Source organism: Mobula birostris, chromosome 25 (assembly GCF_030028105.1).
Source record: "Mobula birostris isolate sMobBir1 chromosome 25, sMobBir1.hap1, whole genome shotgun sequence".
Classification (NCBI taxonomy): domain Eukaryota; kingdom Metazoa; phylum Chordata; class Chondrichthyes; order Myliobatiformes; family Myliobatidae; genus Mobula; species Mobula birostris.
In genome coordinates, this window is record NC_092394.1 from 18,221,888 (window position 1) to 18,238,888 (window position 17,001).

The following is a 17,001-nucleotide window of genomic DNA, read 5'->3' on the forward strand; positions in this document are numbered from 1 at the left end:
AAAGGACGTCAATCTAACTATTTCTCTAATTTATCTAACAATCTAACAACTTAAGGGTAGAGGTGAGCTGAAGTTTCGTCTTGGTGGATTGTTTGAGCATGAAATGCTTTGTGAGAAGGAGAGCTAATTCCCCACAAGTTTTGTCCCAGGACTCCCACAGTTTTACAGAGTGTCAACCCTCAGTCCCAGGAGGCTTGTTTGCTTTTAGTTCCTCTAACTTATCCTCACCTTCATGCGGAAAATGCAAAGCATGCATTCAATCACTTTCTTTTATCTTTTGCAATACTAACATATTCTCCGATTGGTGCAATGGATTTGAAGGATATTTTACACCTGTCACATATGATTCGGATAAATGGAACTCACATTTCATCTGCAGTTCCCCTGCTTGAACTTGGATGAACCCATCAGATACCACCCTTATTTCATACCCCAGCTAACGTGTTGCAGCTTGAGCTTCAGAATTCTAAAGAGTAGCCTTACTTATACATCGAACGGTACAGTGAAATGCATCGATTGCGTCAAATGGAGGGAGGAGAAGATGGCGGCGTGATGCAGCGCACACGGCCGTTCCGAATGATATCGATATGTGTAACTAGGGGTGCCGTGCACAATCCGGATTTGATGGGGACAGCCGTGAGAAGCGCAGAGGAACATCTGGAGTAACTTCTGAAATGCCTGCTTCGCTGCCGCAGCTATTGAGCAACTGAGAATCTCCGGAGGGGAAGGCCCCAAGTCCTCGGCTTTGTTTATCGCCTGTTGCCGGGGCCGGGGTCGAAGCGCTCGGCAGAGATGGTGCTCGGTGCTTGGTGTTGAATAGGTGGTCGGAGGCTTGGAGTTTTCGGACGGACTCGGAGTCGGACTGTGGTCGGATGCTTCCGGGATGCTGCATCGGCAAGTTGGCGGCGCTGGAGGTTGCGTGAGATGATGGGACTTTCGAGAGACTTTGAGATTTTTACTGTGCCATGGTCTGTTCTTATCAAATTACGGTATTGCTTTGCACTGTTGTTTTTAAGTCGGTTTGTCATGTGTTTTTGTGGTATCATTCTGGAAAAACATTTTTATCATTTCTTAATGAGTGCATTACTAAATGACAATAAAAGAGGACTGCGTGTCCTCATAATCATAATCATAAATGAAATTGGTGAGGGTTCTGCTTGGTGACCTGTAAAGGTCGCCATGCTTCCGGTGCCAACATAGCTTTGCCACAATTCACTCACCCTAACATTACCATATGTCTTTGGAATGTGGGAGGAAGCCAGGGCACCTGAAGGAAACATTGGTGGTCAAGAGGAGAACGCACAAATTCCTCACAGGAAGCAGCGGGAATTGAACCCAATCGGGGTGGGGGGGGGGGGGCTTACTGGCACAATAATGGCTTTACACTAACCTCAATGCTACCGTGACGCTGTGGAAACAATTCCCTTTTTGTTTAGTTACCGCTCTGGATTGTATGCAAACTTATTCACAATAAGTTTGAGAAGAAACAAGCCCTTGGCTCATACTACTGAACCAATTTGCACCTACTATAAATTTCAGATTGCTAAATAGAGGAAACTTGTCCCCGGTTTAACAGATGGTTCAAAGGTGAGGGTGTATACTGTGGCCAAAAAGGATATAAGAATAAAAAGGTAGCCTCAGCTGTAGGGTAGCGGAAACAGAACCGATTAGATTGTTCGAAGTTGAAATGGATAACGTTTGAGTGAGAACACACTCAGTGGCCACTTTGTTAAGTAGACCCACTCAGAATGCAAACCAGAATCAAAATCAGGTTTAATATCACTGACACATGTTGTGAAATCTATAATCTTTGGAGCAGCAGTACAATGCAAAACATAATAATAGAAAAAATGTGAATTACAGTCTAAAAATAGTTAAATAAATGGTAAAAAAAAAGAAATAAAAAAGTAGTGAGGTAGTATTCATGGGTTCAATTTCCATTTAGGAATTGGATGGCAGAGGGGAAGAAGCTGTTCCTGAATCACTGAGTGTGAGCTTTCAGGCTTCTGTACCTCTTTCTGTACATCCTGGTTAGACAAATATCTATCCCGCCAATCATGTAGCAGCAATTCAACGCATAAGAGCATGCAGGCATGGTCAAGAGGTTCAGATCGAACATCAGAATGGGGACGAAATGTGATTTTTGACTGTGGAATGATTATTAGCTTGAGTTTCTCAGAAACTGCTCGCTTCCTGGGGTTTTCATGCACAACAGTCTCTGGCATGTACAGAAATCAAAATAGTGCAGAAATCAAAAAAAAAAATCCATTGAGTGGCAGTTCTGTGGGTGAAAGTGCCTTCTTAATGAGAGAGGTCTGAGGAGAATGACCAGACTGTGTCAAGCTGACAGGAAGGCGACAGTAACTCAAATCACCGCACGTTACAACAGTGGTGAGTAGAAGGGCATCTCTGAACGCACCACCCATTGTAACCTTGAAGTGGACGGACCACAGCCGCAGAAGACCACAGACATACACTGACTAGCCACTTTATCAGGTATAGGAGGTAGCTCATAAAGTGGCCACTGAGTATAACTCGCAGAGGGATCATAATCAGGTTTATCGTCACTGACCTTAAGTTGTGAAATTTGTTTGTTTTGTGGCAGCTGAACAGCACAGGCATAGCAAGTTACTATAAGCTCCAATAAAAATAAATAGTGCGAGAAAGGAAGAGAAAAATGATGGAAGAAAATATTTAAAGAGAAAAGACAGAACTGATGATATTTCTCTCCCAGTAACCTCTATATCAGGGGTTCCCAGCTTGGGTCTACGGACACCTTAATCGGTCCAAGGCATACTGTAGAAATGGTTGGAACCTCTGCTCTGTAGACTCAATAGGAAAAATGATCATCTTCCGTGCTGTCACAACTCTACACTTCTACTGGACGATTAAAACCGTTCCAATTTGTTGTAACCTTCAGCTGGACATCACTGAACTTCCTCCATGTTATGGAGTTTGGTGCACCACAGTCTGAACTGGGCTTTTGTTAGATTGCTTGCGCCTAACTAGAGCATAATTTCAACTCTTTTACAACGCATTTTCCAAGTGACATCAAGGAAAGAATATTTGCATTTTAATCTTAGAAGACACATAAAAATTCATATTAAGATGTTGAAAAATTGTACGTTATGTGTTCAGCAGATTGATGTGAATGCAATATTTAACACTTCCCTCAGATTATGCATAAATTAATAACATTAATAATAGGAGGATATAAATTGCTAAACCTGGCAGCTCACCAGGGAGAAAACCTTTCCTTTTCATCTTGAATGCTATGCAATCTGTGTACATCCTTCTGATAAGATGTGTTCTGTTTTGTTAAATTGGTCCACAGTAGGATTTGTACAGTGACTGATTTGGCCCTGGGGAATGTTATAAGACCATAAGGTATAGGAGCAGAATTAAACCATTTGGCCCATTGAGTCTGCTTCACCATTTCATCATGGCTGATCCAATTTTCCCTCTCAGACACAATCTCCTGCCTTCTCCCCAAGTCCCTTCATGCCATGTCTAATCAAGAAACTATCAACCTCTGCCTTAAATATACCCAATGACTTGGCCTCCAGAGCTGCCTGTGGCAACAAGTTCTACAGATTCTCCACCCTCTGGCTAAAGAGATCCCTCCTCGTCTCCATTCTAAAAGATGCCCCTCTGTTCTGAGGCTGTGAGGTCTGGTCTTAGACTCCCCCACCGTAGGAGACATCCTCTCCACATCGACTCTATTGAGACCTTTCAAAATTTGATAGGTTTCAATGGGGTCACCCCTCATCCTTCTGAATTCCAGTGAGTACAGGCCCAGAAGCATCAGATGCTCTTCATGTGACATGGCTTTCAATTATGGAATCATTTTTGTGAACCTCCTTTGAACCCTCTCTAATTATGGATCATGGACCTAGGAGTCTCTCTATTCTGGAGATTAAACACGTTAGCTTGTATATGATGTGAAGCACCCATGTGGGTGGCGCCTGAAGGGTTCATCTAAGTGTAAATTAAAGGTGGCAGACTGTAGATGCAATATGAACTGAGTTCACCCTATGCACAACACACGTAGTTTGCTGAAAGTGACATCAAAGGTAGACATTTGAAGGCGTTTGATAGGCTGACCTTCGTCAATCAGGGAAGTGGGTATAGGAGTTGTGACATTATCATGTTTAATTGTACTAGACGTTGGCAAGACCACACTTGGAGGATTTTGTACAGCTTTGGTCACCTTGTTATAGGGAAGTTGTCATTAAACTGGAAAGAGTGCAGAGAAGATTTACAAGGATACTGTCAGGAGTTCAGGGACTGAATTACAGAGAGACGTTGGACAGGCCAGGACTTTTTTGCTTGGAATGTAGGAAATGGAGGGGTGACCCTAGAGAGGTGTATAAAATCATGAGGGGTATAGATAAGGGGAACACATGCAGTTGACTCCTCTCCCCTCCACCGGGAAGGGGTAATAAAACTGAGGGCCTAGTTGTAAAGTAAGAGGGAAGTTTTAAAAGGGATCTGAGGGGTAACTTCTTCCCGCAGAGGGTGCTGCATATATGGAATGAGCTGTCAGAAGATTCAGTAGAGGTGGTACACTCCTAATGTGTCAGAATCAGAATCCGGTTTCTTATGCTGTGACATTTCTATTTTGTTGCAGCAGTACAGTGCATACATAAAAATTACAAGTTATAATTGTAAATTACAACAAGAAAGATAAAAAATAAATAGGTAGTTCAAGAAGAGAGCAAAGGTTAAGGTAATGCTCACGGACTTGTGGTCCATTCAGAAATCTGGTGCAGAGGGGAAGAAGCTGATCTTAAAATGTTGATTCTGGGCCTTCAGGCTCCTGCATCTCGTCCCTGATGGTAGCAGTGAGAAGAGGTCATGTTCTGGAGGATGAGGGCTCCTAATGATAGATGCCGCCTTCTTGAGGCATCGCCGATTGAAGATATCGTCGATGGCAAGGAGACTTGGGCACAAGATGGAGCTGGCTGGGTCTGCAGCTTTTTCTGTTCCGTGCATTGTGCCTCCATTCATGGAAAACATGTAAAATACATTTGGATAAATAGATGACAGAGGGATTTAGAGAAATATGGGCCAAACACGACTAGCAAATGGAACCAGCTTGGTGGGACCATGGTTGGTATGGATGGGTTATGCCAAAGAGCTTATTTCTCTCTGACTCTGAAAAAATCCAATTGCATCTGATAGTCTAACCTTGACAATATCAACACTTGGTTAGACTTCACACCCTTATTGAGAAAAGATAGATTGCTAGATGATTTTCTTTGTTACAGTGTCCTACATAAAAGATGCAAAAGTTATTGCCAACATTTTTGAGCTTCAAGACTGAACAAAAGTTGTTTTATAGTAAGATGTCAGAATGTCCCTGTTTGAAGTCTCTCCGTCTGCTGTGTTAATGAAGGAGATTAAAATTAAAGAATAGATAAAAGAACTTGATATACCATCACATTTATTGCCACCATCGTAAGATTGTGCAGAATAATTTCAAACACTTACTGATTATCAGAGGCTATGAAACAGCATTAATTCATCTCAGAACTGTTTGGCCTCAGGGTAGATCTTATGAACTGATAAAAGACTATCTAGATGAGGGTAAAAACAATCAGAAGTTCATTTTAATTGTAGCTGGAGACGACAGTGAGGTTGACTGCTGTTAAGCCCTTCTCTCCACCTCTATCCCATTTTATACTGTGCCTGATTCCATATTGAAGAGGTGGGAAAAGAAAGTTGCTACAAAACAGAAGTGGGTTTTGATCTCATCAGTATCCCACCAGTTCTAGTTTAAAACCAATGCTTAATTATTTGAGAATTAGTGTGAGGAAAGGGGTGGTGGGAATCCAATGTAATTTGATCTGGTTTGTGCATCAGTGGGACAAGTAGTAGAGGCAACTCGTAAAGATATCACATGGGTGGAAGGGGTTTGATTCTGAGCACGATGTTGGGTAAAATAGACATCTGGCAATGACAAAACGCTCCATGCGGGATGATGAAGAAATGGCACACGCATGCACCGCTCACCATGAACGGCTAAAGAACAAAGTATGCATACATTATACAACCTTGAGATTGGTCTCCTTACAAACAAAGAAACCCAAAAGAATCCATTTAAAAACCCAGTAGAACCCATTTGAAAAAAACTGTCAAACACTGTCAAGAAAAAAACAAATCATGTAAACAGTAAAAGTAAACAACTAACATTCAGAACTGAAGGTCACGGAAGTGAGTCCACATCCATGAAGCCAGTCAGTAGACAATAGACAATAGGTGCAGCAGTAGGCCATTAGGCCCTTCGAGCCAGCACCACCGTGATCCCACAATCAGTACCCCGTTCCTGCCTTCTTCCCAAATCCCTTGACTCCGCTATCATTAAGAGCTCTATCTAACTCTTTCTTGAAAGCATCCAGAGAATTGGCCTCCACTGCCTTCTGAGGCAGAGCATTCCACACAACCACAACTCTCTGGATCTATAGCAGATTCAGGAGTCCATTAGTTGCAGGCAACAGCCTCAGTTTAGCACAGGGACAAGTTAACCCCACGGACCAGTGAGCTGAACTGGTCTGTCCCTCGCCTCTGGCCCCAATACCCGACCTTTTCAATATGGCCTGGCGCTTAAATCAGCCAAGCCGCTTGTTGTTCCTCGCTCTCAGACCCAGGCACTGCTGCTTCGATACGCTCTCAGCCTGGGCCCCACTGCCTCTATTCGGCCTGGCATTTAAATCGATCAAGCCTCAGGACTTTAAAGACAAAGACAGGCAAGTGGGATTAGTTTAGATGGGGATCTTGGCTGGATGAGACCAACTGGTCTGAAGAGCCTTTCTCTGTACTGTATGATTGCGTCACTTAATAGACCGAATAAGGAGACTTCTGGTCAAGATGGCGCCTGCGTTCAATGCTCCTTCAGTCGACGTCTTCTGGATAGATCACAAAACCATATCTTTTATGTTTGTTTATCATCTTGGATGTGATTCTGGAACTGTTGGAGCTTGTGATTTGCTGTTTGGAGATTGTTTCGGTGTTCCATTGCTCTGCAGTCTCCAAAGCAATTCCGGAAGGCAGAAGCAGCAGACACGAGCCTCATGGTGGGCAGGTCATGGGATGAGGTACAAGCCAATGTTCGACTCCATCTCGCCAATTAAAGCTTCCATTGTTCGCCGATTAAACCGACAAGGGAGGTCGAGGCGAATAAGGAAGTTTGGAGATCGTTTGGGTGCTTCAGCGCACTGCAGTCTACGAGAGGACTCCGGGAGACAGAGGCAGCGTGCCTGAACCTCATGGCGGGCAGGCTGTGGGATGGGACGTGAGCCGATGTTTGACTCCATTTCGCTAATTAAAGCTTCCATTGTGTGTCGATTAAAGCGATGTGGGAGATTGAAATATCGAGGCGGGATGTGGAAGGTGAGCACTGGCTGCCTGCATTTTGATTGCTGAGGATTGCTCTACTATCAGAAAGGGGAGAGCCTGCCGCTGTGCCTGGAGAATGTTACCCAGGTTTTCTGCGTCTTGGATATGGACTTGGACTATAGACTTTTTTCAGTCTTACAGTTTTTTTTATATTCTATGTTTTTTGCCCAAACTTTCTCAGTTCTTTTTTGTGTGGGGGTTGATGTGCATGTTCTGTTTTGCTTGTTTTTTGTGTGGGGAGGGGGATTCAGTGGGGGGGTCGCTATGCCTGTTCTGTTTCGTTTGTTTTTTTTTGCGGGGGGGGATTTTTTTGGGTTGATGATTATGCTGCCTTTCTTTTCTTTCTTGGTTTCATGGCTATCTGGAGAAGAAGAATTTCAGAGTTGTATATTTTGATAATAAATGAACTCTTGAAATGATACATTGGACTTTGCTATTAGGCTGGAATACAAGGGTTAGGAAGTACTGCTGCAATGGAGTTGGGTTTTAGAAGAACACACTTCCAGATGCTAACAAATGCAAATCTATGGTAGCGGCTGCTGTTAGACTTGACAGCGCCTGTGATCACGGTTCAATTCCCGCTACTGTCTGTAAGGTGTTTGTACCTTTTCCTGCCGTGACTGCGTTGGTTTCCTCTGGGTGCTCCAGTTTCTTACCATATTCCAAAGGCACAGTGGTTAGTAAAGTGTGAGCACGCAACGTTGGCGATACTTGCGGGCTGCCCTCCAGAACCTCCTCGGACTGAGTTGGTCATTGACACATTTCAGTGTGTTTTGATGTACACATGATAAATAAAGCTCATCTTCATCATTTTCTTTCGATAAGGCATCAGAGGTGATAACGAAATGAATAATGGATAATGAAATGAGATGATAGTGCATATGATGAAGGCTTTTAAAACTGATTAAAGGAGACAAAACAACACATTTCACTGTATGTTCCAACGTACGTGATAAATAAAGCAAATCTTTTATCTTTTTTTCTTTTGATAAGGCACCAGAGATAATCATCAAATGCACAAAATGAAGGCTTTGCTGCCTTTAATATGTTTAAAGAATATTTTAGTGGGAAGTGTGTGAGTGTCCAAATTAAGGTGCAATGTGAATGGGGGAATGAAGAGGGTTATTATCAGTATGTCTTACACTAAGTGTGTTGGCCCCAGCTGCTGGTGACAATGGGCAAATTAAGCTCTTACCTGGCCACACCTTGCATATTGCACCCAGTTCTGGTCACTAGAAAGTGAAGCAAGCCTCAAATCTGAGAGGGCCCATTTAGCTGATCTCCACCATCAGGGAAGGCTCCAAGTGCTGCAGTATCGATGGACAAGGGTAAACAGTCGACGTTTCCGGCCGAGACTCGGTCCTGGTGAATTCTGTCCCTCTCCTCCCGAGATGCTGTGCCCAGTTTTATCTCTATCTCGCTTCTGTATCTTGGACGGAAATTGGGTCGGTAGGGAGCAGAAGTAATGGCCAATACACCTGCGTTAAAGGATTGAAAAGCCCTGCATCAATAGGATTTTGGCATCAAGGTTTGAAGTGAGATGGCTAAAGCAGGTAATGTAACATGAGAAAGATAAGATTAATGCCATCAGGAAGTCAAGGATGAAGGAGTGAAGTATGCTTCGTGTCAGAGTGTGTCTACAACTAATACCAATCCTCCGTGGCTGTCTTCTCATTATCAGAGTTTAACATCAGAAGGAATGTTAGAACATTAATGTTAGAAGTAACTCAGAGTGGTGAGTGTGTGGAACACCCTAACAGGGTTGGTTGGAGAGGCAGACACTTTATGGGCATTTAAGAGACTCCTAGATAGGCACACAGATGCTATAAAAATGGAGGACTATGTAGGAGAGAAGGGTTAGATTGATCTTAGAGTAGATTAAAAGGTCGGCACAACATTGTGGGCTGAAGGGCCTGTACTGTGCAGTAGTGTTCTATGTGAAAAGAGCGAAATAAAATCCCAATTTTTTATTCGTCTCACAATACTGTCATTTTCTTCTGCCCTTCCTTGTGTCCAGCTGTTACAGGTACCGGTCATGGAACGTGGACATCGATGCCAGAAGTAATGGCCGATACACCTGTGTGGAAAGGAAAGGATAGAAAAGCCCTCCATCGGTATGATTTTGGCTTCAGGGTTTGAGGTGAGATGGCTAAAGCAGATACTGTGAGGTGAGATGGCTAAAGCAGATACTGTAAGGTGAGAAAGAAGATGAGGATTAATAGCATCACTTAACAGTAACTCAAAGATGAAGGAGAGAGGGATGCTTCCTGTCTACAGCTAATAAAAGTCCTCTGCGGCTGCTTTTTCACTGTCAAAGGTTTCCATCCTCCCTAATAGCTTGCTAACAAACACAAAACAAAATGGGGGTACTTCAAGCAACACACATCAAAGTTGCTGGTGAACGCAGCAGGCCAGGCAGCAACTTTGATGAGTGTTGCTTGAATTTCCAGCATCTGCAGAATTCCTGTTGTTTGGGGGTACTTCAGCTAATCCAAATCTTTGGCCACAGAGGATAGGCAATGACAACATGACGTGGTTCTTTGCAGCAGTGATTACGATCATTAAGTTCTGTCTCACATAGAACATCGAACAGTACGGCACGGTATGGTATTGTGCTGACCCTTTAACCCCCTCCAAGATCAACCTACCGTTCTGTGCCGCACAGCTCTCAAATGTTTTTCATCCACGTGTCTGTCCAAGAGTCTCTCTAACAACTCTAATGCCCCTGACCTTCGACCCAGGCTCCTGAACCGGTGTGGATAAAGTGCACATTGCTTGTTTCTCAGTCTTAGTTTATGTATACTTTTTCATTCGTTCCACTGTTAGTTCTTTATTTTCCTGTGAATGCCTGCAAGAAAATGAAACTCAAGGTAGTATATGGTGACGTATACGTATGTTGATAATAAACTTTATAAATAAAACAATAATATATCTGACTCTGACAGCACATTCCATGCACCTACCACCCTGTTAAAAAACCTACTTCTGACATCTCCCCCATACTTTCCTCCAATCACCTTAAAATGATGCCCTGTTGTGTCAGCCGTTGTCACCCTGGGGAAAAGGGCACTGCCTGTCCACTCTATCTGTCTCTTATCATCTTATACACCTCTGTCTTTTTCAGGTCATGTCAGTGGCCTGAGTGCTACTGGTACCATGTAACCCAGTACTACCTGTCGCATGGTCGGGTGGTCGGCGACTAAGCCGGCTCCCCCACCAGGCTTGCCTGGTGAAGAGGGTGGCTAGACACCCTGCAGGATGAAAAACAAGACCTGTCAAAGGGTGGATGAACCCTCTCGTAGGGTCAACGGCCATCTAGCAAACACGTGCCGTGAAGCGCGGAAAGGGCATCCCTTGAACCGAAGCTTGGTCTGGCCATTCACTACAATAGAACTTCCCCCGGCCGTCTTGGACCCCACCATGCCGCTGGATCCGGGAGGGGATGTCCAGAGGGTGGGTCTGGACCTGTGCAACCCCCTACTCACCTAAAATCCACTCATGCACATGCTGTTCCTTTCTGAGGAGCGGGGTCAACCCCACTAACTGACTGAAAGGAACCATCATCATCCTATGGGATGGATAGGCAGAGGGATCTTTTTAAAACTTATTTATTGCGATACGGTGCAGAATAGGGCATTCTGGCCCTTCGAGCCACACCACCCAGTGATTCCCTGAGTTAATCCTAGCCTAATCACAGAACAATTTACAACGACCAATTAGCCTACCAACCGGTACGTCTTTGGACTGTGGGAGGAAACCGGAACACCCGGTGGAAATCCACGCGGTCACGGAGAGAATGGACTAACTCCTTAGAGACAGTGGTGGGAATTGAACCAGGGTTGCCTGCACTGTAAAACATTGTACTGACTGTGTCTGCAATATCTATTTGCCACTGAGCCCGTTCACACCTGGTGGCTCTTTCAAGCAGTTTAACATGTGCCCTGTCTCTGTCCCCTCACAAGAAGCGACAGTACCCTCCCCCACCCCCCAACACTGGCAGACTCCGGGGATACCTGCCGTCACCCTTCAGCTGAAAGCTGATGCCTAGCATTCCAATATTGTCTTAATTTTACTGAAACTTCACGTTCTAATAGAAACAAAGTCGCTGTCACAATTGCCATCATTTGACATGACGAACCATGTGATATAATTGAAATGGGATCATCATTTTGTAAAGCATTATTATTAATGACTTTCTATGTATTAGAGGATATTAGTGGTAATATGAGAAAGATAGCGCCCCAGGGTAGTGTGCTCTGAAAGCTCATTTAGGGAAAGTCATTATGCTGCCTCTGTTATAATTTTCATTTATCAATGAAACATAAAGGTCTGGCTTATTTATTAAAAGTTGAAAAAAGTAATAGGCCACATCAGATTTCAGGAGAAATACCACAAACTTATTAGAATTTTTCCCCCCTCTCTTTATGAATGGTGGAGCTCCCTGAAGCCAGACTATCTGATCCGATAGTGAGCCTTGTAGATAGTGATCAGGTAGTTGTTGCCTGTCACATTTTCGAAGATACTTTTGCTATCACAAGTTGAAAGTGGGCTGATGTTAGGAAGGCCTCTTTCACTCGTCATCAGAAGAGCTTGTAATATGTGACAGGCTCCAGTTTAGAGTTGAGCATCGCTAGTCTGCTAAATCCACCTTTAGCACATCTGTGGGGAAATGCGAATTTCCTGAGTACCTCTGCTGGTGGAATCACGTCAAGTGATACTAGGCTTAGTGCTGGGAATGGTCTGGAGCCAGTAATGCGGCACAGTGGGGTGCTGTCTTGCCAGTAAAGAGAGCCGGGTCCCTGAGGATTAGAGTGGGGAGATTAACAAGAACCAAAGGGTTTGGGAAATGTAGAGTCTTTAGACTCCTGTCACTCTGTATTGCCTATCTATGCTGATTCCCATTTGCCTTTCCTATCCAACTCCTGCTGAAGCAAAAATCGAAGCGTGAGCGATATAAAGCAGCAGGGCAACAAGGTATTGTTTCAAACTGTGTCATCAAGTTTGCTGATGGCACAACAGTGGCTGGCCTCACCAACGACGACGATGAGACGGAGTACAGAGAGGGGGTGGAGCGGCTGCTGAATTGGTGCGAGAAGAACATCCTAATCTTGAACATGGAGAAGACCAAGGAGATCATTGGGTCTTTAGGATGGTGCAGATGAACGGTCCCCCTCTGAAAATACATGGCTTCTCGGTGGAGAGAGTTAAGTGCACCAATTTCTTGGGAGTGCACATTACAGATGACCTCACTTGGTCCCTTAATACCACCTCCCTGAACAAGAAGGCACAGAAGCACCTCCACTTGCTAAGGAGATTGAAGCAAGCAAGGCTCCCCCACCCCCCTCCTTCTTAACTGCATACTGCATTTTATAGGGGCACCATTGAGGGCATCCTGACAAGTTGCATATCCATCTGGTATGGGAGCAGCTGTGTGTTGGACCGGAAGTCCGAGAGGGATCATAGGGGTCTCTCTACCATCCACTGGGGACATTTATCAGGGGTGCTGTGTACACAGGGCTCTTGGTATTATTAAGAATCCTACCCACCCATCCAGCATCCTCTCCGACTTTCTACCATTAGGCAGGAGACCCTGATACAAAAAACAAGAACAGTCAAGATGAGGAAACAGTTGTTCCCCCAGGCCAGTGGGCCTCTGAGCTCTCTGCTGCATCGCCGTCGAAGTGTCACTGGTTACCCTGTTCTGTACCTTTCAATATTTAATATTAATGCATCTTAGTTTGTTATTTATGTGTGATTCATCTGTAGATTTTATCCTTACCTTCATAAGTTATTCTGTTATGTGTATTGTGTGTGCTACTGTGCTTTACACCCTGGTTTGGAGAAACATTGTCTCATTTCTATATACATGATAAGATTATATACATTACATACATATACTGTACATTAGTGAGAATAAACCTGATTCTAAGCAGTACGCACCAGATCTTGCACTACCATAGACCTGTCTCTGTTTATACACTAACGTCCTGTTTCTCACTGTTCCTTTTCCCCCTTCACTGTCTTGTATAATGCACTTATAATTTTTTTTTCAGAATCTACATGCCTGTGCTGCTGGAAGCATTTATTTCCTTGTTCCTGTACCGCACCGTACTTGAGCACAAGACAATAAACTGGTCTTGACTTGGTTAATCCCAGATTTCCCTGTTCAAATGTGGCTAGTGTTAAATGCATCAGAGAAATCCAGTTCTTGTCTGGACTGTGCAGTTCATGAATGGAGGGGTTGTTGCCAGGGGAGTGACGAGAGCCCATTTAGGCCACATTGAATCAGGGCTGGTTGATGCTGACTTTAACATTCATTGGAAACTGTGCTGGGGAAGCCAAATGAAATAAAATTATTCCAAGATTTAATATTTCTCTAAGAGTTAATGGTTACTGGAATTGTTGTGGCTGAGTGATATTACAGTGGAGAAGTGTACATCACACTGTTTGTCATTGACTACAGCTCAGCATTCAATACGATCATCCCACTGTAATAATCATCCGTTATTAAGGACCCCCATCACCCTCTTCTCATTGCTACCATCGGGTAGGAGGTATAGAACCCTGAAGGCACACACTCAGTGATTCAGAACCAGCTTATTCCCCTCTGTCATCCGATTTCTGAATGCACATTGAACCCATGAGCAATATCTCACTGGGGGGGGGGGTTGGAAAATCTACTGCTGTGGGCCCAAAGACCCGGGATCTTTGCGATCTTCAGGCACAGGGCTCGAGAAAAGCGCGTAATGGACTTTTAACATCGTAAACCAGCGAGTTGTTTGTTATGTCTCCCCGCTCGCTGAGAAAATGGAGACATCTTTTTCTCCCTTATTAGGGAAAGGGAGAATCTGTGATATGTCAAATGATAGATGAAATGTGAAGTCTTCGGGGTAGCCGCAAGTCTGTGTCTTTGCTATTGCTTTGCTCACGCCTGAGTGCTTGGTGGCGCTGCTGATGCTTGCTTTTGTTTTGCTGGTGGGGGGAGGGGGGATTGTTGCTCGCTGACACTTACACGCGGGAGGGAGGGGAGCTGGGGGGGGGGCTTTGGGTCTCTTACGTTTACCTGTCGTTCATTCTTTGGGGCACTTCTCTGTTTTCGAGGATGTTTGTGAAGAAAAAGCATTTCAGGATGTATATTGTCTACATTTCTCTGACACTAAATTGGACTTTTGAACCTTTGAACCTTTTTAAGTGTAGTTATTATATATTTACTGTAATTCAGTTTTAATGTATTGCAATGTACTGCTGCCACATAACAAAAAAATTTCATGATGGCATGATTTCATGATACTGGCAACAGTAAACCTGATCTTGATTCTGAAACTGGTCACCAAGCTCCCTGTGCACCTGGATCCTCATTTGCTACACTTGCAGGCTCTAGTCGTTTCGGACTGACAACAACATCAGCGCAGGTGCACCGCAAGGCTGTGTGCTCAGCCCCCTGCTCTAACTGCTTTATACTTATGACTGTGAGGCTAAGTACAGCTCCGATGCCATTTTTAAGTCTGCTAACAGCACTGCTGTTGTTGGCCAAATCGGAGGTGGTGATAAATCGTCATACGGAGGCGAATTGAAAATCTAGTTGACTGATGCCACAGCAACCACCTCTCACTCAGCGTCAGCAAAACCAAAGAGCTGATTATTGACTGCAGGAGGAAGGAACTAGAGGCCCAAGAGCCAGTCCTCATTAGGAGATCAGAGGTGGAGAGGGTCAGTAATTTTCAATTCCTCGGTATTATCGTATTAGAGGATCTGTCCCAGGAATAACGTGCAAATGCCATTACAAGGAAGGCACAATAGTGCTCTATTTTCGTAGAAGTTTATGCAGATTTGGCAGGTCATCTAAAACTTTGAAAAACTTCTAAGAACGTACAGTGGAGAGTATCCTGACAGGATGCATCATGGCTGGGTATGGAAACACCAATGCCCAAGAACAGAACACCTACAAAAAGTGGTGAAGTCTTCAAGGAGTGATGAATGCAGCCCAGTCCATCACAGGAAATGCCCTCCCTATCACTGAACACATCTACAAGGAGGGCTGCCACAAGAAAGCAGTATCCGTCATCGAGGGCCTCCACCGTACAGGCTTCACTCTCTTCTCATTGCTGCCACTGGGAAGGAGGTACAGGAGGCTTGTATCTCACAGCACCAGGTTCAGGAACAGTTATTACCCATTAACCATCAGGTTCCTGAACCCACGTGAATAACCTCAAGCTTGAACTGATTGCACAACCTATGAACTCAGTTTCAAGGACTCTACAACTCACGTTTTCAGAATTATTTGTTTATTTACTGTATTTGCACAGTTTGTCTTACTTTGCACATTGGTTGTCAGTTTTGTTTGTAGTTTTTCATTGATTTTATTGTATTTCTTTGTTCTACTGTGAATGCCTGCAAGCAAATGAATGCCAGTGTAGTAGACGATGACATAGTGTACTTTGACAATAAATTTACTTTGAACTTGAGAGGCAAAGGCACTGGTGCTGCACTGGGCTGAAAGTTTGTGTGTCGTGCTGTTTAAAACGTGGGGATTCATGGAGGAAAAACTGGGCTGAAATTAAACTGTGAAAACATCACAAAATGGGTGTATTGGATCGCATGTACCAGTCGGTCAGCCTCGGAAAACCTAGCTTACAGGTTGAACAGCAGGTTGTGGCTCCTAACCACCACCCTCCAACACGCACTGGCAAACACACGTTTACATACTCCGAATTTTTACTGTAGTATTTTCTTTTGTAATTGATGGCTTTGCCTCAAAACAAGTTTCACATCATTGATTTACATATATGATAATAAACCTCATTCTGATCAGATTCTGCTCAATACACACACATATATAAATTCAATTAACACACACACAGTCCTGTGCAGAGGTGCAGAAGTCTTAAGCCCGATTTATACTTCTGTGTTAACTCCTCACCGTAAGTACTGCGTCGCCGCAAACCCTACGCAGAGCTGATGGGATCCCTACGCTGTAGCCTGACGGGCACCTCTCCCAAAATGTAACTGCGTGTCGCGGCAACGCAGAACGCAACAGCTGTGATTGGTCCGCTTGCTAGCATTGCATTTCCTCCTACGCTACAATAGCTTTCCATTGGGCGACTGAAGGACAGGGAAGGAACTCTGGCTGCAATGCTTTCCAGAAAGCTTTACAGACTTCCAAAATTATGGAGGGCACATTTCACTTTTACGAAAAAAGACGCTCGCTTCTTGTTTACCCCGAGAAAGACTACCATGACCATGAAGGCTTGCACGGGCAGGTGTGTGCGAATGCGTGACGTGCGCGAATTGCAGAGCGACGCAGACACACCAACGCACAAGTATAAACGCTCACAATGCGCATAGGTTAGGGCTTCGAGTTGATGCAGAAGTATAAATCAGGCTTGAGGCACATGTAAAAATAAGTCTGTAAAACGAAGATACTTTCAAAGATAATGAAATGAAAAGTTTCTAAATATCAAAATATTACTGTAAAGAGCAGTAAAGAGTGAAAAACTGAATCAAATCAATATTTGCTGTGATCACCCTTTGCCTTTAAAATTGCATCAATTCCCTTAGGTACACCCTCATGCAGTTCGGCTGGTAGATTGTTTCAAGTGTCTT

The 17,001-nt window shown here is 44.1% G+C and overlaps 1 long non-coding RNA gene across 1 annotated transcript in view; it reads left to right on the forward strand.

Moving 5' to 3' along the window:
- The window catches only part of LOC140187624 (uncharacterized), a 102,043-nt gene that overhangs the window by 58,543 nt on the left and 26,499 nt on the right, over positions 1-17,001 (forward strand). The window contains exon 2 of the long non-coding RNA XR_011883124.1: positions 9,416-9,538. This is a non-coding gene — a long non-coding RNA (uncharacterized lncRNA). The remainder of the gene's footprint in view (positions 1-9,415; positions 9,539-17,001) is intronic.